The sequence below is a fragment of the Oncorhynchus kisutch genome, linkage group LG3 (assembly GCF_002021735.2).
Source record: "Oncorhynchus kisutch isolate 150728-3 linkage group LG3, Okis_V2, whole genome shotgun sequence".
In the NCBI taxonomy this organism is placed as follows: Eukaryota; Metazoa; Chordata; class Actinopteri; order Salmoniformes; family Salmonidae; genus Oncorhynchus; species Oncorhynchus kisutch.
The window spans coordinates 60,361,259-60,387,642 of NC_034176.2; the positions used below are offsets into that span (position 1 = coordinate 60,361,259).

General features: G+C 40.2%; 1 protein-coding gene across 2 annotated transcripts in view; it reads right to left on the reverse strand.

The window, feature by feature from the left end:
- The window catches only part of LOC109886313 (cadherin-11), a 66,115-nt gene extending 52,120 nt beyond the window's left edge, over positions 1 to 13,995 (reverse strand). The window contains exons 1-2 of one of the 2 annotated variants that reach the window (XM_031809653.1): positions 13,780 to 13,995; positions 13,518 to 13,675 (exon numbers count right to left, since the gene is read on the reverse strand). The gene's annotated coding sequence lies outside the window, so the exon portion shown is untranslated. Of the gene's footprint in view, positions 1 to 13,517 lie in introns of both variants that reach the window. The other variant, XM_020478028.2, reaches the window with a different exon arrangement.
- Positions 13,996 to 26,384: the final 12,389 nt, after the last annotated feature.

Here is a 26,384-nt window from a genome sequence, read left to right on the forward strand (position 1 = left end):
TATAATGCCAAATAAAATCTAAATTGAGAAATGGGAGAAAATAATTTGCATACCTATACAATTTTAATGCATCCAGGATGGAAGCAAAGACCACATTATACCACAGTACATAGCCTGCATCCCTCTTCCACAAGAAGTAAACAAACTACTGATGATGATCCGCGGGGGGTATTTTTGTTTCATAATTCATATGAGACAGATTTCCTTCCATGGGTAATTCTGAAGCTCGGAAGATCGCTGGAACAAATCTGTGAATGCCAAAGACCACATAAAGGTTTTCAATGAGTCAACAGACTATGGGTGCAGCATCTGGTCTCCTTGTTTCACCCCAGTATGTTAAGGCGTATGATGCCCTAACAGCTTCTACAGTATGCACTTCCCCTTACATGTGTGCTAACTTCCCGATGAATTCAAAAACCTTTGTCTCGCCAACTCCCTCTCCTGTGAAATATATGCTCACTATTGGAAGTCAAAGATCATATGCAGCCAGTCCAAGTTTGACTTAATCGTTTTTTTATATCAATAAAACGATATTACATTCTCCAGACAATTCCTAATTGGCCTCTGGTTAGAGCATTTTATTTAAACTTGTTTAAACTTTTATTTAAACCGTATGACCCCTTCTGAGGAAGAGGGTGACCAAAGGATTGGGACAACTGGGAGCAGACCCTGATTATTCCCTCTCCATGGAATTGTCTAACGGTAGGATTGACAGTATTAGTATACATTGCCAAAACTTTTAAGACCACATATATCCCAGTTATAGCATGGAGGCCTTAGGGCTCTGTTTTGTCTTACTGTCCTCCAGCTGTGACTGATAAGATGACACCTGGTCTAGTGTAGCTTGTGTTTGGCCTATCTCAAAGTGATCTTGGATTCCCCAAGGAAGACAGGCCTACATCACACAGACACATTAAATCCAGTATTTTTTTTGTGAAAGGTGCTGAGAGGGGAGCCTGGCTGACTGGCAGGGTGCTAACAGACTGATGGGGGATAATACCAAGTGAAGAAGCCTCAGCTCAGACAGAACAGGCTGATAGGGCTGCGGCTGAGCTCAGAGAGGAAGGGAGGCCTGAGATTAAGAGTGAAGAAAAAGCAGGAAAAGCAGCCAACATGTGCTCAGCATATGTGGGAACTCCTTCAAGACTGCTGGAAAAGCACTCCAGGTGAAGCTGGTTGAGAGAAGGCCAAGAGTGTGCAAAGCAGTCATGAAGGCATAGGGTGGCTTCTTTGAAGAACCTACAATCTAAAATATAATTCGATTTGTTTAACACTTTTTTGGTTACTACGTGATTACATATGTGTCATTTCATAGTTTTGATGACTTCACTACTTTTCTACAATGTAGAAAATAGTACAAATAAAGAAAAGCCCTTGAATGAGTAGGTATGTCCAAATTTTTTACTTGTACTGTACTTCCCCAGAGTATACCATTTTATGTTTCTGTGTGCAATTTGAAGGAAGTTGCTAACAAGTGTTAGCCGCAATGAATGGAAGTCTATGGTAACTCCAAGCATACTTAGTAGAGACCATAGATTTCCAGTCATTGTACTAAGGCTAGTTAGCATTGGCTCGTGAAACTACCTCTAACTTCCTTACTACTGGATGCAGAGACATAAAAATGCTATCCAGGTGTTCATCTGACTCTGGGGAAGTAGAGGGCCAAAATCCCAAAGTAACCCTTTAATGGGTACCTATCTCTGGGCCACCCACGTCAGCCACTTAACCCATGTAGTAACAATTTCTGTCCTGCTGTAAAACCCCCAAGAAACAAAGGCCATGGAAAGATTGCCAAACCGCTTTCAATTACCTACAATATAATCTCAATACTTTAAATTATTCTCAGAAGAAACGTTTTAAAGTAACAGTTTGCAGAAAGGTAGAAGTAGTGAGGTAGCAGGTGGTCAACACTAAGTAGAGCCAGGCAGCCTGAGATACAATGGGATAAGTTTCACAATCCTTTATTACAGACAGTGTGACATTTACAGTCCTACTCTGAGTGGGGAAGAAGCCGAACACTGCTCTTGGCCTTCACTTTATTACAAGCAGCACCTCCACAATATACACTCACCGGAGAGTTTATTAGACACATATTAGACACAACGGATCACTCCTACAGACAGTGAGTCACGTGGCCATGGCTTGCTTTATCAAGCAGGCAGACAGGCATCGAGGCATTCAGTTACTGTTCAATTGAAAATTAGAATGGGGACAACAAGTGACCTAGGTGACTTTGAGCATGGTATGATTGTCGGTGCCAGGCGCGCAAGGATCCAGTATTTTAGAAACAACCGCCCTCCTGCGCTTTCATGCAAGACAGTGTCTAGGGATTACAGAGAATGGTGCGACAAACAAAAAACATCCAATAAGCGGCAGTCCTGTGGGCGAAAACAGCTTGTTGATGAGAGAGGTCAAAGAAGAATGGAAAGAATCGTGCAAGCGGGCTACAAACAGACAAATAACAGCGCAGTACAACAGTGGTGTGCAGAAGGGCATCTCGGAATGCACAACTCGTAGGACCTTGTCACGGATGGACAATTTCAGCAGACGGCCACACCGGGTTCCTCTCCTATCAGCTTTAAAACAAGAAGAAGCGGCTCCAGTGGGCACGCGATCACCAACACTGGACAATTGAGGAGTGGAAAAACATAGCCTGGAACAAGACAGTGAGTTCAGTTTACTTGAGTGGCCAGCGCAGGACCCAGACCTCAACCCAGTAGAGCATCTTTGGGATGAGATCGAACGGGCTGTTCGCACCATGAATGTACCGCCATCCAATCTGCAGCAACTGTGTGATGCCATCACGTCAGCATGGACCAACATCCCTACGGATCGCTTCCGACACCTTGTAGAATGCCTGTTCTGGAGGCAAAGGGGGGTCTGACCTAGTACGATGGATGTACCTAATAAACTGGCACAATGCATAAAATAAGGACAGCGAAAATGAAAAGGCCTATTGAAATATGTTCCCGCTTACAGTCTTGATCTATCAAGCTTCCAATCAATTTCATATGTTTTATTGTGGCAGCGTAGCCTAGTGGCTCGAGTGTTGGACTAGTAAGCGAAAGGTTGCAAATTCAGATTTCTGAGCTAACAAGGTAAAAATCTGTCGTTCTGCCCCTGAACAAGGCAGTTAACCCACTGTACCTAGGCTGTCAATGAAAATAAGAATGTGTTCTTAACTGACTTGCCTAGCAAATTTTTATAAAATAAAAAATTGTGTTTCCAATGTTACTATCAAAACCCTTCTTTCCCTAGAAAAACACATTATCAATCCTAGCTACCTCCCATGGAGTAGCCCAAAAATTGGGCCCTTTTCAAAGTGTCTTCAGACAGTATGGGAGTACTTGTCCAAATATAAGCCAGCATGTAGTTTGCTCTTTGCATCTCATTCCAAATTACATACAAATGGATGCAAAAGAACCAGACACTGTGAAACACTGTAATTTCCAACTGCCATTTTCTGTTCCTTTGCTAAATTCAGCTAATTTCACAGGCTGCTGAAGCAACTGATACACATTCAAAGATGGAATATGCATCCGTGATTAACATGGGCTCTTTTCATATCTACAGACACAACTTTCAAATAGCTACACATCAACAGAAAATTTAACAACAAGCAGGTTGTGATTCTCAGTTCGCTTTCATTCTTTCTTTCAGGATCGTCTAAGACGTATAATTAGACTATTTAACGAAGAGTGCACATCACTGAGAAGTTGAATTGCCCTGAATCTCACACTGCCAATAGGCACAGCAAAGGATAAAAGGAAGAGAGCTAGAGTAAGCATTAGCTGATTATGCAAATGTATCACCATATGCCAGCAAATAATGAATGAACCTAGTGCACTTAGCACTCTGATTGCAGACTACAGGTGATTTATAAATCAAAAATATGTTATCTTAGCATTAGAGCAAGGGGGAGGATGGGCTGCACATTTAGTGCCTGCGTATTCCATCTTAGTGGTTCCTTTAAACAGAAATGCTTTCCCCTTGTCCTTTTGATGTTTAGGTGCTTTCTGTTGTTGACTGGGTTGGTGTGTGGGCAACCAGCAAATAGGGTTATTGCAGATGTAGAGTGGGTGTAATGGAGCCTGTCATTGCTAATCAATTCCTCCTCCACCCCTTACAGGGCTAAAAAGGAAAGTAAATGTTGAGGTTGATTACAAGGTGCACCTCCGAGATGCTTAAGATTATTGTTTTCAACCAGGGGTCTGCATTTATACTTCGGTCTTAGGTCAACGCAACAGTGTTTTCTGTATAAGCTTAGCCGTCCGCATTTCCATAGTAAACCGAGACCATAATCCTCTGAGTAATAGTATCTTATTAAAAAGGTCAAAAGCAAGCTAATTGCTTTTGTTCAGCAAGCTAATTTATGTGCCCCTTCCATCGCTCCCCTCAGTGCCCTTGCTTATTGAACCTATAGTACAATGGCATTAGATGTCAAGTGCAAAGTCCTATCAGAAATACTCAGAACACATCTGCTAATGCCTTGGAGCAACAGTGAAGAAAAGCACCATGCAGTGACTGTCAGTTGTCCGTGAAAAACAAACAAAGACAATACCCAACAAACGGCATATAAACTTTTTTCGTCTTTGAAATGGAAAAGATATGCACCTCTGTTCTCAGGGAAGTAGGGCTAAGAAGGTCTCCTAAGGCCTGGGAGAGAACTCAGCCATATTACCATACATACAGTATATTGAAGCCAAATCCCTTATGGACTGTGTTTTATTTTTAAAGGTCAGCTTGGCCATAGCTCTTATCAAAGCAGTTTCTTTCGATTATGCCATGAAAAATCTCATTTAGGAATCAAGTTTGCACAGAAAATACAGGACTTATTCCATACATTCATATATTTGAATTTTTATTCAAGGACTAGCGGTGGTATGCAAGCAGAGTAAACTAAGCAAAAAAAAGAAACATCACTTTTTCCGGACCCTGTCTATCAAGGATAATCCAAATAACTTCACAGATCTTTATTGTAAAGGGTCACTGTTTCCCATGCTTGTTCAATGAACCATAAACTAATAATGAACATGCACCTGTGGAACGGTCGTTAAGACGCTAACAGCTGACAGATGGTAGACAATTAAGGTCACAGTTATGAAAACTTAGGACACTAAAGAGGCCTTTCTACTGACTCTGAAAAACACAACAATAAATATATATATATATATATATATATTTATTTTATTTAACCTTTATTTAACCAGGTAGGCTAGTTGAGAACAAGTTCTCATTTGCAACTGCGACTGGCCAAGATAAAGCGTAGCAATTCGACACATACAACAACACAGAGTTACACATGGAATAAACAAAACATACAGTCAATAATACAGTAGAACAACAGAAAACAAAAAGTCTATATACAGTGAGTGCAAATGAGGTAAGTTAAGGAAATAAATAGGCCATGGTGGCGAAGTAATTACAATATAGCAATTAAACACTGGAATGGTAGATCGGCTGAAGATGAATGTGCAGGTAGAGATACTGGGGCGCAAAGGAGCAAAATAATTAAATAAACAAATACCAGTATGGGGATGAGGTAGTTAGATAGATGGGCTGTTTACAGATGGGCTATGTACAGGTGCAGTGATCTGTGAGCTGCTCTGACAGCTGGTGCTTAAAGCTAGTGAGGGAGATGTGAGTCTCCAGCTTCAGATATTTTTGCAATTCGTTCCAGTCATGGGCAACAGAGAACTGGAAGGAAAGACGACCAAAGGAGGAATTGGCTTTGGGGGTGACCAGTGAGATATTCCTGCTGGAGCGCGTGCTACGAGTGGGTGCTGCTATGGTGACCAGTGAGCTGAGATAAGGCGGGGCTTTACCTAGCAGAGACTTTTAGATAACCTGAAGCCAGTGGGTTTGGCGACGAGTACAAAGCGAGGGCCAGACAACCATGCTGCAAGGAGGCATGAGGACTGCAGATGTGGCCAGGGCAATAAATTGCAATGTCCGTACTGTGAGATGCCTAAGACAGCGCTACAGGGAGACAGGACAGACAGCTGATCGTCCTCGCAGTGGCAGAACACGTGTAACAACACCTGCACAGGATCGGTACATCTGAACATCACACCTGCGAGACAGGTACAGGATGGCAACAACAACTGCCCGAGTTACACCAGGAACGCACAGTCCCTACATCAGTGCTCAGCCTGTCCACAATAGACTGAGAGAGGCTGGACTGAGGGCTTGTAGGCCTGTTGTAAGGCAGGTCCTCACCAGACATCACAGGCAACAACCTCGCTTATGGGCACAAACCCACCGTCGCTGGACCAGACAGAACTGGCAAAAAGTGCTCTTCACTGACGAGTCGTGGTTTTGTCTCACCAGAGGTGATGGTCGGATTTGCGTTTATTGTCGAAGGAATGAGCATTACACCGAGGTCTGTACTCTGGAGCAGAATCGATTTGGAGGTGAAGGGTCTGGTCATGGTCTGGGGCGCTGTGTTACAGCACCCCCCCCTTAATCAGTTTGTCACGACTTCTGCCGAAGTCATTGCCTCTCCTTGTTCGGGCGGTGCTCTGCGTTCGACGTCACCGGTCTTCTAGCCATCATTGATCCTTTTTTCATTTTCCATTGGTTTTGTCTTGTCTTCCCACACACCTGGTTTCAATCCCATTCATTACCTGTTGTGTATTTAACCCTCTGTTTCCCCTCATGTCCTTGTCAGAGATTGATTTATTGTCAGTGTGATTGTTGTATAGGTTTGCGTCGGGTCCTCGTACCCATGTTTGTTTGTTTATGTACATTTAGTGTTATGGAGCTTACCCCGTGGACTTTATTAAAAGACTCAATTTTTCACTCCATTTGACTCTCCTGCGCCTGACTTCCCTGCCACCTATTACACCTATGCATGACACATGTTGTTGAATCTTGTTATGTTCATACAAATATTTACAATTTTTTAAAATTCTTTTATTTTTTATTTTACCTTTATTTAACCAGGCAAGTCAGTTAAGAACAAATCCTTATTTTCAATGACGGCCTGGGAACAGTGGGTTCCAGATTTCTACCTTGTCAGCTTGGGGGTTTGAACTCGCAACCTTCCGGTTACTAGTCCAACGCTCTAACCACTAGGCTACCCTGCCCTGCCTGCTACCCTGCCTAATGTTGAGTTAGCTGAAAATAAACACAGTTGACACAGTGGGAGGACAATAATTTTTTTGCTGAGTTTATATAAGAGAATATTGTCAATGTCTATTGTTTGTTTCTTGAAAGACAAAAAATAGCTGTAGGGATTTCAGCTGTGGTACAGATGTACATACAGTGCATTCGGAAAGTATTCAGACTCCCTCCTTTTTCCACACTTTGTTATGGTACAGCATTGTTCTAAAATGTATTAAATTAAATTACATTTTTTCCTAATCAATCTGCACACAATACCCCAGAATGACAAAGTGAAAACAGGTTTTTAGATTTTTATGCACATAAAAAAATTCTAATACAGAATTACCTTATTTACATAAGTATTCAGACCCTTTGCTATGAGACTCGAAATTGAGCTCAGGTGCATCCTGTTTCCATTGATTATCCTTGATATGTTTCTACAACTTGATTGGAGTCCACCTACTGTACTTTCAATTCAATTGGACATGATTTGGAAAGGCACATACCTGTCTATATAAGGTCCCACAGTTGACAGTGCATGTAAGAGCAAATATCAAGCCATGAGGTTGAAGGAATTGTATGTAGAGCTCTGAGACAGGATTGGGTTGAGGCACAGATCTGTGGAAAAGTACAAAACATGTCTGCAGCATTGAAGGTCCCCAAGAACACAGTGGCCTCAATCATTTTTAAATAGAAGAAGTTTGAAACCACCAATACTCTTCATAAAGCTGGCCGCCCTCCAAAACTGAGTAATCGGGGGAGAAGAGCCTTGGTCAGGGAGGTGACCAAGAACCCGATGGTCACTCTGATTGAGCTCCAGAGGTCCTCTGTGGAGATGGGAGGACTCTGCAGCACTACACTACACCAATCTCTGCAGCACTACACCAATCAGGCCTTGATGGTAAAGTGGCCAGACGGAAGCCACTGCTCAGTAAAAGGCAGATGACAGCCTGCTTGGAGTTTGCTAAATGGCACCTAAAGAACTTTCAGACCATGATAAACAAGAATGTCTGGTCTGATGAAACCAAGATTGAACTATTTGGATTGAATGCCAAGCACACAGCCAAGACAATGCAGGAGTGGCTTCGGGACAAGTCTCTGAATTTCCTTGAGTGGCCCAGCCAGAACATAGACTTGAATCTGATCGAACTTCTCTGGATAGACCTGAAAACAGCTGTGCAGTGACGCTCCCCATCCAACCTGATAGTGCTTGAGAGGATCTGCAGAGAAGAATGGGAGAAACTCCCCAAATACAGGTGTGCCAAGCTTGTAGTGTCATAACCAAGAAGACGCGAGGCTGTAATCACTGCCAAAGGTGCTTCAACAAAGTGCTGAGTAAAGGGTCTGAATATTTATTTATATTTTTTAAAACCTGTTTTTGCTTTGTCGTTATGGGGTATTGTGTGTAGATTCATGAGAGGGAAAAGCAATTTAATCCATTTTAGAATAAGTCTGTAACGTAACAAAATGTGTAAAAAGTCAAGGGGTCTGAATAGTTTCCGAAAGCACTGTATATCCCATTACAGTATCTCCATGAGCACACTCATTCTTATGCAACAAAGAGCCTGCCAGAAATTCACATTCAGTGGGTCCTTAAATGAAAGAGGGAAGATGGATGCAGCTTCAAAGAATGTTAAAAGAATGCTGATATGTTGTGGAGGATACGCTGATTGCAATGGAGTTATACGTTAGTAGCCTTAGCCTGCCAACCGCTAGGATGTTATAGATAGATACTGTCTTCACTACTGTATGTCTATATCTATACTATATCTATCATATCCTCACCTAGCTATCGTAAGATGAATGCGCTAACTGTAAGTCTCTCTGGATAAAAGAGTCTTCTAAATGACTAGAATGTAAATGTAATCGGAAAGTCTGTTATTAGTTTTTTGAAAGTCAGGGTGAAATTCAACCAAACCCTCTCATGAAAAAAAGCTTTCCAGTTCACAAATTGTACTCAGAGCAAATGTACAGTACAAAACTTGCCATTCTCAAAAGTTATGGAATTGTTTAACTTTCTGTGACTTCGACCCCCTTTTCCCAAGTGCATGTGATCCAAAAATGTATACACACAAAAGTTACGAGGGGAAATTTGTTAGAACATCACGACAAGCACCAAGCTTAAAGAAAAGCAATGGGGTAATTCGTAATTTGATCAAAGTGTGAATTTGACATCAGAGAAAGACTATGCATGCTGCTGCCAGACATCAAATCCAGTTCAGCCAACATGTCCCCTCCAGGAAACAGTGGAAGGAAGGTTGATAAAGGCATTAGAATGTTCCTGAGAGGTCTGTTTTAATGAGTGGATAATTCAGACTCCAACGCTGGGTAGTGTAAATGAGGCCCTACCTAAATCAACCCCATAATCAGTTAAGCTTCATGCAGCATTTGGCATGTTGGCCTTCAGTATGTTAAGCTTGTGCTTTTGACACGCATATGGACACAGTTTGAGCATGTGTCCACATATCCACACTCACATAGACGCTGATGCTCATACAGTATCATATACACAGCTTGTGCACAGCTTCAGAGTTGATCACCAGCAATAAGATTCTGACATATTCCTTTCTTAAAGCTACCCTTCTTAAAGCTACCCTTCTCAAAGCTACCCTTCTATCCACAAGCTCTAGAGAGTATTAGAACCCCTAAAGTATGTTAATCAGAAGCATTACATTAAAATACCATGTCAGAAAGCAAAACATATTTCTACGCAAGTTACCGTCATGAAAAGGTAGCCCAAAGGAGAAGGGGACTATATGGCCTCAATGTTGACACCCTTTGAAATAGACATTGACACACATTGCCTTGCACTTATGGGTGAAGAGAGAAAATAAATACTTCATATGGCCTTCAACGAAGAGTCCTTTCAGATTACAACGTTGTACACTAAAGGTGGCATGGAAGGAACATGGTGTTCTGGTCTTGTAGTATCTTAACACACTCAGGGTCAAGTCTACCAGCCCAAGTGTTCCTGTTGTTTTCAGACTGAAGAATAAGCATGTATTTTACTTGGACATTCCTACATGTGTTATGATTGTCTTATTCAGCAAGTATGTACATAAGTTTAAATAACTTGTGTTTATATTGCTTGAACATGAAATCATTATCAATGATGCTCTTGAGGGTAAGTGACGGTGTTCTGTGCACCCACATAGTGATTTACCCATCAATAAGTAGAGTGCAACAATAAGAACAGCTTTGAATAAACTGAGCCATGGTCATACTTTCATCAGTGTCAAGCAATATTAGTACTGCATAATTCTCTAACTATTCATTAAATCTCTATAATTGTCCACCCACTATCAATGCCGTAATTAGTGAATGAAAATAGATTAAAACACCACTATTCAAGATGATTTTTTCCAGAATGCTTCATTAAATGAGACTTGCTGGTTATTCTACTACCTGACTATTACTATCTTCATTCTTCCTCAAAGTCACCGTAAATATCCGTCTGAAGAAAAGTCCAAGGCTAAGGTTCAACCAGCAATGCCGTAATACCTTCCTTTCATGTCCCATTGCTTGAGAGATAGATGGCGTGGGCATATCACGGGACTGCCTAAAAACCACCTCGCCTGACCTTAATGTCTGTCACATGACCCGAATGACATGTAAACAACAGAGACGCACAGGGAATGAAAAGAAGCCTAGTGGTAACCAAGCAGTAGACACGGAATATCTACTGTCTTGGATTGTGAAATGGTACCCCACCATTTGTCCCACGACATGAGGATAATGATTCAATCCAATCTCTCACCCTACTAGCTGCTGATGGAGAGACACAGACGTCCCATATTGGCATACTATCGAACAGTGACATGTAAGCACGGTTAAGAAGAAGTGTCACATATTCAGATAACTTGATGCCTTAACTAGGCTGCCATGCGCCCCCAGGAGGACCAAGGCCTAGGTGGCATCCACTAATAATTATCCAGGTACTGTGTGTTTAAAAGTTGTAATATTGTTATGTCAAGTCATTTGTAGACTACCTTATGATTAGAATCCATACCAAAGGACACATGGCCAAACAAGAACTTCTTGCTTTACTTCCAAAATCGATGACAATATTCAGATATTTTTTCAGCTCAAAATCAGCAAACTGCGAGCTGTTTATTTCTATTTAGCTGACGGATGTGCATTTAGTATACATTTTAAAAAGGGCACACTTTGGCGTCTTTCCTTTTTTTTCCCCGAAGTAGAAAAATAACTCCTTGAAAAGCTCTAGCTGGCAGTCAAAATAACAAATGCCTTTATTTGTTGAAAATGATGGAGCCTCTTCCTCTATCGACTCACAGTAATGTGGAATTGGAATTGCACAGCGTGGAGCAGAGCAGGAAACCGGGTCCTCGTTTTTCTCCCCTCCCCAGAACTCCAAGGTGGTAACGTGACACCGAAGGTAACAGAAGCCACTGACTAGAAAGATGTTAATCCTGACAAAGTGCCACAGCATTAGCCAGAGCCTCTGTTAGATTGAATTCTCCGTCCCCTGGGACCATGGGCAACATCGGTGGTGGCGCTCCATCTTTTTGAGTGTCCCTCAGAGACTAGTGCCCGAGGTAAGCAAACTGGGCCAGCTGTCCACAGACCAACAGCACCCTCTATTGATTCCTTGAATACATGCATTTTCTTCCTCTGGGGGGTTTCAAGACTGTTGCCTGTAACTGTAGTTATAGAGGTCTATTCAGTTTTGTCATTCAACTATTTAAGTATGGTCAGTCAGTCAGAAACTAAACGGATCTTTCAGTTAACTATGATTCTGAAATGTTTTTTGTTGTTGTTGTTGTTGTTCAAAACTGATTTTAAAAGGTTTGAGTAAATTTGAAATAGGCTATGGAATAAGCAATGAAACAATCTATGCAATTCTTTGATATATGTATATGTCAACTATTTTCAGCAGTCACGTCACACACCAATGCCTCAGTTGTGACTGGAGCTAAGCCTCCTCTGATGTGTCTCATTCACTTCTGGTTATGCTGCTCAAAATATTTTACCATCAAGCATTATTACACTTTCATTTTTAATTCATGAATTATTGTTTCATCAAATTAAGCATTGGGAATGAATTTTGAGGGGTAAAATCACCATTAAATACAATCAATTAAATGATAAACCCTTTGATGTGCATTATTTCATTTCAATACCTTGTTAGGGTGTAACACAGACCAATAATATCAGTAAAAGCATGTTCAAGAAGGAGAACGTTAAATTATTATATGAATGGTTCCCACAAGAGCACATGAAGGGAAGCAGAGCAGACATTTCGCTGAGCAACAGTGCGGTGGGGGTATAGAGGGGTAGCGGGTGGGGGGGAGATTATTTTCTTCTCGCAAGCAGCAATCATGAGCTGTGGACATGAATACTGAGGGTTATGTGAATACACACAGTCAATGCAATGAACCAGTTACGCACACTGTCTTCTTTAGGATTCGTTCTCCCTATGAATAAAACCTATTGAAAACATGTTAGAATGCCTGTGAATTCTGAAATTCACATTTCACATGAATTGTTGAGTAGTTTAGCCTAATAAGATGTCCATGATCAATGCAACAAAAAATGTGCACTAGGCTATATCGCCTTGGTTAGAGACGCAACAAGGGGAAAAATATGTTTTGCCCCATTCAGTTTGTATTCAGTTGTAAATTATACACCAACCTGTTATCACTATAAAACTGTGACTCAGAAGTAGGCTAAACAAAAAGATTCAAACGACAGCTATCAAATAGCAACAAATACAAAACATACACATTTGAAGAAAATTAAACTGACTTTAAAAGATAATATAATAAATTATATTATGAATGCAGGACGGAGAGAAAGTGGAATATCGTCCGCATTACAATGAATACAATATACATATGATTTGGCTATTCATCCCATTCAGTTCAATTAGCTATTTAACTACAAACACTTTCAAGGAAATGTATCCCCGTATACCCTACACTTGCAGAGAAAGTTACCGTGCAGAATATTCGTCACAAAAACCTGAAAATGGATCGATGGGCTCATATACGTAGTATAGCCAACCCGTGTGTCAAACAACCCGTGAATATATGTAATTGGACCGCCAGGCTTCCGATTAGAAACAGAGGATATATGAAAAAATTAACAACAAGAGATAATTCGATATATGCTATGTTTACCGTCCTGATGAAAACAAAAAAATAAGTCGCCTATAGCCCTAATTTACTACATTTAAAGTGCTGGACATACAATGGACACAGTCCACTCAGACTGCGTATAAATGTATCAAAAATGTCGCTTCTGAGAGATAGGTTTTATCATTTGGAAAAGCAATTTCGGTCCAATCGCAGGACTATCACATTTTCCAGTTCAAATGACTCCAGAAATTGCACAACACAACTGTACTAAAATAAATTGACAGGACAATAACTATGGGCTAAATCCTTTACCTTGCTTGAAGTCAAACCAGACTCAATGTTGTCAGTCCACTGCTTGTCCCATTAGCAGCTCCAGACTATGACCACCTCTTTATGGCTATGAACATCCAACTCGACCGGTCCTTGCGTTATCACTCCTGGTCCAAGCGCCTCTCCTCTTGTGCGTTCCGCTGGATAAGAGAAATACCGTGGACCGTTTGAGAAGACAGTGGAACTAGACGCCTAGGGCGAGTATAGTATCATGACAAAATGAGAATGAGTGAAGGATTAAAACCGTAGCATCCCCAACGATCAATCCGGTGCAGACGCTTAGGAGCGCACGTCCTCTCCAGCTTTCTAGTGAAACGTAACGAAACTTGCAGATCTTAGTAGCAATGCAAACAGGATGTCTTGCCGAGGGCGCCTAAGTAGAATCACCCCCTTTTCCCTGCGATACCAGATGGAAGCAGTTTCTCATCTGTCGCGCGTTCCCAGACCCAGACAGTGCAAGAGAACAGCGCGAACGGTTAGACTAGGTTAAGAAATCTTCGTCCAATCAAAACAGGCGGGTGGAAGTAAAGCCCTCACTGGGAACCGAGAGCACTCAAGGGAGATGGAGACAAAACTCATCTTCAAAATAAATGTACCTCACATGAAAATAAAAACTTTCCATGAGTAAAGTGATATAGTTACAAAGTATTCAATTTCATGACAAAACAGTTTTGCTTCCAATTACAGGTTAGCTTCCCTTCATTATTACCCCTACTGACCTTAACAGCCTACTGTAGGCCTATGTTGCAATGGTTGAGCCACTGTTTAATTAGCCTGTAGGGAAATAAAACAATTTTAAAGTGAAAAACATAAACCTATAGCTTTAGCGTATGGTAACACATAATATTACATTGCTATTAGGTAATAAACCTGTAATTGCATAGCATTTTAGTATTAGCTTTGTAACTGCATAGCAACATTGAGAGCTGTGGTGAAGTACTCTAACATGGTGTCTCACGGCCAAGGGGGTGGCATGTAGGTGCTGGACAAGTCTTTCAGATTTTATTTAAAGCCAGGTGATCGGTGTTTAGCAGTCGAATTGTATATACACAAATGGATCCAGAAAATATAAGCTATTTTTAGCAGTCCACCTCCTAACTCTAACCCTAAGGCCTGAAACAGACTGTCATAAATAGGCCATCAGTTGGCAACCCTTGTACCTGGATTTGGTCATTCCAACTCACTTCTCCAGAGAGGTGATGTTATCGCTCTAAAATCAAATCAAATCAAATTGTATTTGTCACATGCTTCGTAGACAACAGGTGTAAACTAACAGTGAAATGCTGGGTCATTTTCCAACAATGGAGAGTTCACGATAAGATTTAAAAAATATATATATATAATTTTTAAATAGTGACACGGATATACATCATCGTAGGCTTATTACACTCATAACCATGGCATGACATTCCAAGATGAATCAGCATAGAACAAATTGTGCATACCTCAAAGCAGAAATAATGAAGAGCTCATACATTTATATTCTCAGAATAACAAACAGGGAGAAATTGAACCCCTGTGCCATTGGTACCTCCAAACTGGGCATGAATGGGCATTGGGCACCCAATCCGGAACATCTCCTCTGCCTAGGACCAGGAAGTCAATGTTGGACGCGCGGGAAACATTGTAACAAATGCCATAAACGTTACTAAAGTGAGTAATATATTACTTTTAATTACTGAAAAATGTATAATAGTTAGCGGACCATGTAAACTAAGGGCTGACTGTGTTTAAAAATCGAATGCTAGGCCTACTAACATGAAGGGGAAATCAAACAAACTTCGAAACAAGGTGAATGAAGCTATGCATATCTCCAACCACAATAGGCCTATGACTGAAAGTGGTTGAAATGACTTTAATAGTGTTGCTGTTGCAAATAGCTACTGGCATAGCCACGGGAAGTAGGGGTGGTGAGGGTTGTGCAGCACCCCCTGAAAAAAACAAACATATTAATACTCAGTGACTTTCAACGTGGCACCGTCATAGGATGCCACCTTTCCAACAAGTCAGTTTGTCATATGGATGCACTGCTAGAGCTGCCCCAGCATTGTCCTGCTGGAAAAACCAATCCTCAGAGTTGGGGAACATTGTCAGAGCAGAAGGAATAAAGTTTTCTTCCAGGACAACCTTGTACAAAGCTTGATTCATGCGAGACCTGGAGAGGCCTACAAGCCACAGTGTCTCGCACCCACTGTGAAATTTGGTGGAGGATCGGTGATGATCAGGGAGTGCTTCAGCAAGGCTGGAATCGGGCAGATTCGTCTTTGTGAAGGACGCATGAGCTCCAGAATTAGTCTGTGGAGATGGGAGAACCTTCCAGAAGGACAACCATCTCTGCAGCTCTCCAACAATCAGGCCTTGATGGTAGAGTGGCCAGGTGTAATCCAGTCCTCAGTAAAAGGCACATGACAGCCCGCTTGGAGTTTGCTAAGAGGCACCTAAAGGACTCTCAGACCATGAGAAACAAGATTCTCTTGTCTGATGAAACCAAGATTGAACTCTTTTACCTGAATGCCAAGCATCATGTCTGGATGAAACGTGGCACCAAAGCTACGGTGAAGCATGGTGGTGGCAGCATCATGCTGTGGGGATGTTTTTAAGAGACAGGGACTGGGAGACTTGCCAGGATCGAGGGAAAGATGAAAGGAACCAAGTAGGGAGAGATCCTTGATGAAAACCTGCTTCAGAGTGCTCAGAACTCTCAGTGGGACGAAGGCTCACCTTCCAATAGGACAACAACCCTAAGCACACAGCCAAGACAAAGCAGGAGTGGTTTTGGGACATGTCGCTGAATGTCCTTGAGTGACCCAGCCAGAGCCCTGACTTGAACCCGATTTAACATCTCTGGAGAGACCTGAAAATAGCTGTGCAGCAACGCTCCCCATCCAACCTGACAGAGCTTGAGAGGATCTGCAGAGAAGAATGGGAGAAACTCCCCAAATACAGGAGAGTCAAGCTTGTAGCGTCATATCCAAGAGACTGTAATCACTGCTAAATGTGCTTCAACAAAGTGTTGAGTAAAGGGTCATGTTGTTTTTTTAAATATATACATTTGCAAAAATGTATACAAATGTGTTTTTACTCTGTCATTATGGGTTATTTTGTGTAGATCGATGAGGAAACAAAACAACTTAATATATTTTAGAATAAGGCTGTAACGTGGAAGGAGTCTGCATACTTTCTGAATGCACTGTACATTTTTTATTATTTAACTAGGAAAGTCAGTTAGGAACAAATTCTTACTTACAATGACAGACCAGGAACAATGGGTTAACTGCCTTGTTCAGGGGTCGAACAACAGGTTTTTAACTTGACAGCTCGGGGATTCAATCTAGCAACTTTTTGGTTACCGGCCCAATGTTCTAACCACTAGGCTACCTGCCACCCCTACATATAGGATATATTTCTTATTTTGTAGCATTATGTGGTGATTTCCATCTGAGATTAGCATAGCAGGGCTGCCATAAAATGCGTGGGGAGCTTGCATTTATCGTCACACTTTTGATTCTCGTTTGATATTTTCTACATTGTAGAATAATGGTGAAGACATCAAAACTATAAAATAACACATGGAATCATGTGGTAACCAACAAAGTGTAAACAAATCAAAATATGTTTTAATATTTTAGATTCTTCAAAGTAGCCACTATTTGTCTTGATGGCAAGAACCGCTCAAATAAGCAAATAGAAATAACAGTCCATCAGACATGAAGGTCAGTCAATCCGGAAAATGTCAAGAACTCTGACATTTTCTTAAAGTACAGTCGCAAAAACCATCAAGCACTATGATGAAACTGGCGCTCATGTGGACTGCCACAGGAAAGAAAGACAGCGGATAAGTTAATTAGAGTTACCAGTCTCAGAAATTGCAGCCCAAATAAATGCTTCACAGAGTTCAAGTAACAGACACATCTCAACATCAACTGTTCAGAGGAGGCTGAGTGAATCAGGCCTTGCTGCAAAGAAACCATTACTTAAGGAAACCAATGAGAGGAAGAGACTTGCTTGGGCCAAAAAACATGAGCAATTGACATTAGACCGGGGTAAACCTGTCCTTCATCGGATGAGTCCAAATTTGAGATTTTTGGTTCCAACAGCCATGTCTTCGTGAGACGCAGAGTAATTGAACAGATGATCTCCCCATGTGTGGTTCCCACCGTGAAGTATGGATGAGGAGGTGTGATGGTGTGGGGGTGCTTTGCTGGTGATACTGTCAGTGATTTATTTAGAATTCAAGGCACACTTAACCAGCATGGCTACCAAAGCATTTTGCAGCAATACGCCATCCCATTTGGTTTGCGCTTAGTGGGACTATCATTTGTTTTTCAACAGGACAATGACCCAACACACCACCTGTGTAAGGGTTATTTGACCAAGAAGGAGAGTGATGGAAAGCTGCATCAGATGGCCTCCACAATCACCCGACCTCAACCCAATTGAGATGGTTTGGGAAGAGTTGGACTGCAGGGTGAAGGAAAAGCAGCCAACAAGTACTCAGCATATGTGGGAACTCCTTCGAGACTGTTGGAAAATCATTCCAGGTGAAGCTGGTTGAGAGAATGAAAAGAGTGTGCAAAGCTGTCATCATGGCAAAAGGTTGGCTTCTTTGAAGAATCTCACATATAATACATATATATTTTTTATTTACACCTTTTTTGGTTACTACATGATTCCAAATGTGTTATTTCATCGTTTTGATGTCTTCTCTATCATTCTACAATGTAGAAAATAGTACAAATAAAGAAAAACCCTTGAATGAGTGGGTGTGTCCAAACTTTTGACTGGTACTGTATATTCAAACTTCCGTTGGCTAGGCTATTGAGAACTTATCAATCCAAAATGACTGACTGGAATAAATGAATCAACACAATAGTGATGACATACTGTGTGAGTAACTTTTTAATCACAGATGCAAATGTCACTATGCAACCCTGCATAAAGCAAGCCCAGCCCTGTTAGTTCTATTGTTCAATCACAGTTGTTGTCTAGTTTTTAAAAGGCTTTTTGTGCGAATACAGGTTCTGCGCATGTGTTATTTTACACACACATTTCTTCTACATAGATGCTGTTCACACTGCCCTTCCCTTTACGTTTTCCTCTTTACTCACCCTCTTCTGAACCATGATGATGTAACCTATGTCTCTGCCTCATATTTCCATATATCTGCTAGCCAGAGTTGCTGAAAAAGAACACTATTACTTTGACTGCCTGTCTGCCTCCTGCTTAACCAATGTTTGCAATGAGGATAGAAAAAATAACATTAAATCACTAATTAGACTGTGTGTCTGTGTCTTGCTTGTGTTTGAAATGCTGCCTAGATAGCTGCATGTATACTGAGTGTACAAAACATTAGGAACACCTTGGTAATTTTGAGTGGCACCCCCTTTTGCCCTCAGAACAGCCTCAATTCGTTGGGGCATGGACTTTACAATGTGTCAAAGGAATTCCACAGGAATGCTGGCCAAAGTTGACTCCAATGCTTCCCACAGTTGTGTGAAGTTGGCTGGATGTCCTTTGGATGGTGAACCATTCTTGATACACACGGGAAACTGTTGAGCAGGGAAAACCCAGCAGCTTTGCAGTTCTTGACACACTCAAACCGGTGCGCCTGTCACCTACTGCCATACCCGTTCAAAGGCACTTAAATATGTCTTGTCTTGCCCATTCACCCTCTGAATGACACACGTACACAATCCATGTCTCAATTATCTCAAGGCTGAAAAATCCTTCTTTAACCTGACTCCTCCCCTTCATCTACACTGATTGAAGTGGATTTAGCAAGTGAAATCAATAAGGGATCATACATTTCACCTGGATTCACCTGGTCAGTCTATATCATGGAAAGAGCAGGTGTTCCTAAGGTTTTGTACACTTTAGTGTAACTCCCCACTTGAGTTTTGCATTGGGAAAAAAAACGACAGTATCTGCGAGTTTGTACGAACATGTTGATTATGTCTTTTGTTGACAACATGTAAAACGATGCATGTAGCCTTACTCGCCTCCTCAAAAAAGTGAATGAAATCGAGTTTATGCTTCATGACCTACTGAGGAATGGAACGCAGTAGGTGGAATATGTCGATCATGTCCTTTGTTTACACCATGAAGATTGTAGGCTACAGCAGACAAAGCCGTTCATCACTGATCAAGAAATCTCTCTCTTTTTTTGCCACGGCAAATCAGGTTTCCAGAAAATCTGGAACCGTAGCCATCATAGCCCACATAAACCATTTTACAGCTGATTTATTACTATGTCATACCCTACAACTAGGATCCAGAGGTTTACCTGGTTACATTAGCTTACCAAATCAGGGAAAACTCTGGGCCCCCATTGGTTGCAGGAATGGGCTTTCATAGGAACAAATATATTTTCTGCATGCATATATTTACCTGGCATATGAAGCAAAGACTCAGATTTGTATTTTTTATTTTTTTACATTGGACATACAATGTAATAAACATAGCCTAATCAAACAATGTGTTTGATTATCAGTATTCAATTTTCTCTGATTACAAGTAGAACAGTGGCCCCTCCACTCTGGGCGGTGAAAGCCCATTTTCAGCCACAGAGTCCTATTCCTGTCCTACCGCAGGGAATATCAAACATGATCCTTCCTGCATTGGCCATTTGTCTGGGAATATAGTGAACAATCAATTCCGTCAGATTATTAGCCCGTCTAATAATTGAATGTGGCTGTCGCTGGGGTAATGGATTCACTGTTCACACAGCCGCATTTAGCAGACTAAAGCAGGGAGAGGGAAGGAAAAACAGATACCATGTCTGAGGTGACACTGGTGGATGGCATAGCAATCAGCAAGTGTGGCAGGTTTTAATCAGTTCTCTAAAAGCACAAATTAGTCATTGGGTGAGAACAACACCTTCCTTCTCTCCTTTTATTGGCTGCGATGTGAACCACCATTTTGCTTCTCTTTTGAGTCTGATAGGAACTGGGCCAGTGATCTAAGTAAAATAAAACACATCAGACATTGCTCTATATATAGAACCAATTACAGTTTCAACAAATAAGGTATGGGGCAAATAACTTTGGACTAATACTTATTCTGTATGACAAAAAAATGCCTTTATTTTCAGGTATGCATTGATCATTAATATGGTTACTTGAAGAATACTGAATGGCTTATGTAGGCTAACCATCTTTGTGACTCCCAAAGATCAGGAATCAAATGTAGAACCAAATCGGCCTACAATCAGAATTCTGAAGAATATAGCTATTTATTATAGCTATGAACATAGCTTCTGAAGAATATAGCTATTTATTATAGCTATGAACATAGCTTCTGAAGAATATAGCTATTTATTATAGCTATGAACATAGCTTCTGAAGAATATAGCTATTTATTATAGCTATGAACATAGCTTCTGAAGAATATAGCTATTTATTATAGCTATGAACATAGCTTCTGAAGAATATAGCTATTTATTATAGCTATGAACATAGCTTCTGAAGAATATAGCTATTTATTATAGCTATGAACATAGCTTCTGAAGAATATAGCTATTTATTATAGCTATGAACATAGCTTCTGAAGAATATAGCTATTTATTATAGCTATGAACATAGCTTCTGAAGAATATAGCTATTTATTATAGCTATGAACATAGCTTCTGAAGAATATAGCTATTTATTATAGCTATGAACATAGCTTCTGAAGAATATAGCTATTTATTATAGCTATGAACATAGCTTCTGAAGAATATAGCTATTTATTATAGCTATGAACATAGCTTCTGAAGAATATAGCTATTTATTATAGCTATGAACATAGCTTCTGAAGAATATAGCTATTTATTATAGCTATGAACATAGCTTCTGAAGAATATAGCTATTTATTATAGCTATGAACATAGCTTCTGAAGAATATAGCTATTTATTATAGCTATGAACATAGCTTCTGAAGAATATAGCTATTTATTATAGCTATGAACATAGCTTCTGAAGAATATAGCTATTTATTATAGCTATGAACATAGCTTCTGAAGAATATAGCTATTTATTATAGCTATGAACATAGCTTCTGAAGAATATAGCTATTTATTATAGCTATGAACATAGCTTCTGAAGAATATAGCTATTTATTATAGCTATGAACATAGCTTCTGAAGAATATAGCTATTTATTATAGCTATGAACATAGCTTCTGAAGAATATAGCTATTTATTATAGCTATGAACATAGCTTCTGAAGAATATAGCTATTTATTATAGCTATGAACATAGCTTCTGAAGAATATAGCTATTTATTATAGCTATGAACATAGCTTCTGAAGAATATAGCTATTTATTATAGCTATGAACATAGCTTCTGAAGAATATAGCTATTTATTATAGCTATGAACATAGCTTCTGAAGAATATAGCTATTTATTATAGCTATGAACATAGCTTCTGAAGAATATAGCTATTTATTATAGCTATGAACATAGCTTCTGAAGAATATAGCTATTTATTATAGCTATGAACATAGCTTCTGAAGAATATAGCTATTTATTATAGCTATGAACATAGCTTCTGAAGAATATAGCTATTTATTATAGCTATGAACATAGCTTCTGAAGAATATAGCTATTTATTATAGCTATGAACATAGCTTCTGAAGAATATAGCTATTTATTATAGCTATGAACATAGCTTCTGAAGAATATAGCTATTTATTATAGCTATGAACATAGCTTCTGAAGAATATAGCTATTTATTATAGCTATGAACATAGCTTCTGAAGAATATAGCTATTTATTATAGCTATGAACATAGCTTCTGAAGAATATAGCTATTTATTATAGCTATGAACATAGCTTCTGAAGAATATAGCTATTTATTATAGCTATGAACATAGCTTCTGAAGAATATAGCTATTTATTATAGCTATGAACATAGCTTCTGAAGAATATAGCTATTTATTATAGCTATGAACATAGCTTCTGAAGAATATAGCTATTTATTATAGCTATGAACATAGCTTCTGAAGAATATAGCTATTTATTATAGCTATGAACATAGCTTCTGAAGAATATAGCTAACCCCATGTTGACTTTTTTATTATATAAATATGGTGTTTGTTCTGTCTGGTCCCATTTAAAAGTCTCCATCCAAAAAGATTGATTTCTGCTGCAAGGTCTGATGCATCAGCAGGCAGCCCACAGAGCATGTTAAAGAGGATGATTCAAATGTTTCTATGCTGTGGGAGTTCAGATTAAACAAAAACAGAGCAGCTCCCATCATATGGAGAGAGCAAGATATCTGACACCTTATCAGTCGGTGGGCATTGGAGCATGGACTGATGTTCCTCTCAGAGAGAGAGAGAGAGAGAGAGAGAGAGAGAGAGAGAGAGAGAGAGAGAGAGATGGAGGGTACCCCACTGTGCTTAGTGACAGTAAAAACAGAAACTGTACTGCATCATTGACCTAATCGCACCAGGGCGTAATTGCTAAAGAAACAGAGGGATTTCACAGGCAGTGTAGGCAACTAAGATTGTGGTTTATTAAAAAGTCAACCAATATCACTTTCTTCTCACATTATTTTGTAACTTAGGTCATTTGAGTTTTTCATGGTCAGGTCACATGGCCAGAAAAATTACTGTTATTCTTGGTTATAACAACTTTGTTCATTTTGAAGTTATTACACAATTATTCACAGAGGTAAAGGGGCATACCTAGTCAGTTGTACAACTGAATGTATTCAACTGAAATGTGTCTTCCCCATTTAACCCACCCCTGTGAATCAGAAAGGTGCAGGGTGCTGCCATTATCGACATCCACGTCTTCGGCGCCCTGGGGAAAGTGGGTTAACTGCCTTGCTCAGGGGTAGAACCACAGATTTTTACCTTGTCAGCTCGGGGATTCGATCCAGTAACCTTTCGGTAACCTCTCCCGTGAAGAGCAATGCCTCTCCACGGGAACACCAATAAATGTTCGACTCTAAAACTATTTCTATGTGAAGGAGTGTACAAAATACAGGTTATATGAATAATTAAATGCAAACATTAAAAGCAGGGCTTATCATGTTGGTGTCTATGATGTTCTTTTTCTGATGATGTCAACCTTTTTTGATCAAATGTAGGCTAATTAGTGTCTGAGTTGTTAAATAGATGCAGTGTTTGACAGATGTATCAGGACAACCTCTTCTTAGATATTGTGAGTGGAAGAAAGACATTGCATTTCTAAATATATGAACGTCTGCCAAGAATGCTTTAATTAGAGTTAATGCAACTGGCATCCTTACAATAAAAAGTCGACTCAATTTTTGCATTCAAAGAAGTCCACATACACAAAAAAGGTTTGATTTAATCTGAGGTTTAATTTAGTATAACTACTGACTACTCCTTGAAAGAAGAATCATGTTTGAACATAATGACTAGGGCAGCATCAATGTTAAACTTGAATTAAAATAAAGTATTGGTGGTAAGAGTGCCTTTGTCTCTTGTTCTTTATTCTCTTTATTCTTATAGGTGACAGATCCTGCATTTGAATGGGGATACTCAGCGGTGCCATGGACAGTTGGCTTGATAAGGTAGCGGCGATGGATGGTCTGGCTGGCGGTGCATTGCTGGGGAGCAGGGGAGCCATTGGCAGGTACAGCAGATGTAATTGAATGAACGTGGGGCCTGTGCCGCGCCAGTTAATGGAAAGGAAACAAGCTGCTGGGCAGAAATGAGAATCTCACAGACCAAACAGGGGGTGTGGGCCAGGCGGGCGGCAGGTGCTGCTGCGTTGGTGATATCCAGTACATAGGATAGATCCTTTCAGGGATCTGCCTGCTGGATCAGGGGCAGGGGGCAGGACCCTTAGATGGACCTTTTAGAGGGAAACCCATTCCAGTCCATCTATCTATCTACTATCCCCTCCTCCTTTTGACATGTGTGGCCTGCTAATCTGATCTCCTGTGGTGTGATAGCCCAAACATAACCTCCATTTATTGACAGAGATGGATGGTCACTGAAATACATTCAGGACTGTATTTCATTTAATTAATTATTATGACTTGGCTCATATGATATGCATACTGTAAAAAAAAGGATATGTCAGTAAGCTGTCGGTCTATACTACACTCTTGTGTATTAACACATGCAGAATATTATAAAACCAGAATCATTTGCATTCTCACCTCTCTCTGAACCCCATGATAAGAGGCAAACATTCCCCACTTCAGTAAACAAAGTTTTGAAGCATCTCCACACAAGGAACAAACAAAGCTGCACACATTATTTGTTTTAGTCAGTGACAGATCTTATTTAGGTTGATGAAATCCAGACCTGGAGGTACAGCTTAAACAGAACAAAGCCACACGGAAAGCTGTTCTGCCCTCTCCCACCAAGAGTTTTATAACTGGTTCCAAGGGCACATTCATGAATTCATTCATTCCTATATTTATTCATATATCCACAGATGCTTGATATGTGGTGGTGTGCTTCCTGACACAAAATGGACACAGTCGCAGTAGCATTACCCAGGAGTCTGCTACATTATATAGATAGTGGATGAGGTTAGTTCCCCCTTGGCAAAGTGTTATATAAATCCTGTCTGTTTAAAATGTGGTACTTTAGTAGTTATGTAATGTGACTAAAGTAGCTTTCAGTCATTGATATGCTAAGTAAAACAAAGAAACCATCATTCCATGGTTTCTCAATGTATTTCAACCTTGGAGAATAGTTTTCTCGCTCTGCTGGAAGCCATCTCAATCAGCCCAAATATCACCTGAGCCATACCTGTCAATTACTGGTCCTGTGTTTAGACAGAGAGGCAGAAGCATTATCCTGCCCAGTTGGGGACCCTGGACTGGACCACATTAGGCCCTTTCATTGCCCCTCACCCTACCCCATCCATCACACTCACAATAATGTGCCACACATATTGTAACACGATACATCCTCCACATTGTTACAAGAACAAATGCTACTCCAGGCCGACAACAAACAGCCTTTTCTTTCTCATTCATACCCAAGCTGGCCAAGTAATCTGACACATCCATCATGACCTCTGCAGCTCTGTTTAATATAAACCTCACTGGAGACAGTGTCCAAGCCCCATGCATCATTAAGGTCTCTGTAAATATTTACACTGCAATTTCTGAAGACACAATGGATCCTTTTCAATGTTGAAATGGGCTCTTGTTTAGGGTTCTGAAGGGGGTGATGGGGTATGACCATAGTTTCCTTTATCTTTATTTTTCTGCCTTTAGTTATTCTTAGGTAACAATAAAATATCCTTGTGGGTTCCCTGGAATTAATTTGCACTCCTTATGAATCAGAGTCCTCTATTCGTTTTGCAGAATAATCTGAACTCTCAAATTAAGCAAGGCTATTCAGAGAATTCCTCCTCTTTCCCTCTGTACTGTTTTTTTTGCAAAAGGAATTTATAAGAGGCGTTTGTGCTGTAATGTGAACTGGCATTAACAGTAGACAATGGTTTAGGGGGATTTTTACCATTGAGACATGAGCCTATGCAACAACAATGCTGGATTTGCACATATCAAAGAGATTAAACAGCTCGTGAACAGCGACCACACTCCACTCCGCACTGCATATTTTAATATAGATGTAGTAGGATTTCGTGGACCCCCCCAAAATAATTTAAATGATAAATTCCAGATAAAATTAGCTTGGAAATACATTTTTGCTACATAGTCACATACAGTATGATGTTTATTAGTATACATGAAATATTTCCCTCACTTATCAAGAATGCTGGACTGGATTAAAAAAAATACATATACAGACTGTTTAACCCTTCCTATTAGCTATATTTTTTATATTTTTTATTTATTTTACTAGGCAAGTCAGTTAAGAACAAATTCTTATTTTCAATGACTGCCTAGGAACAGTGGGTTAACTGCCTG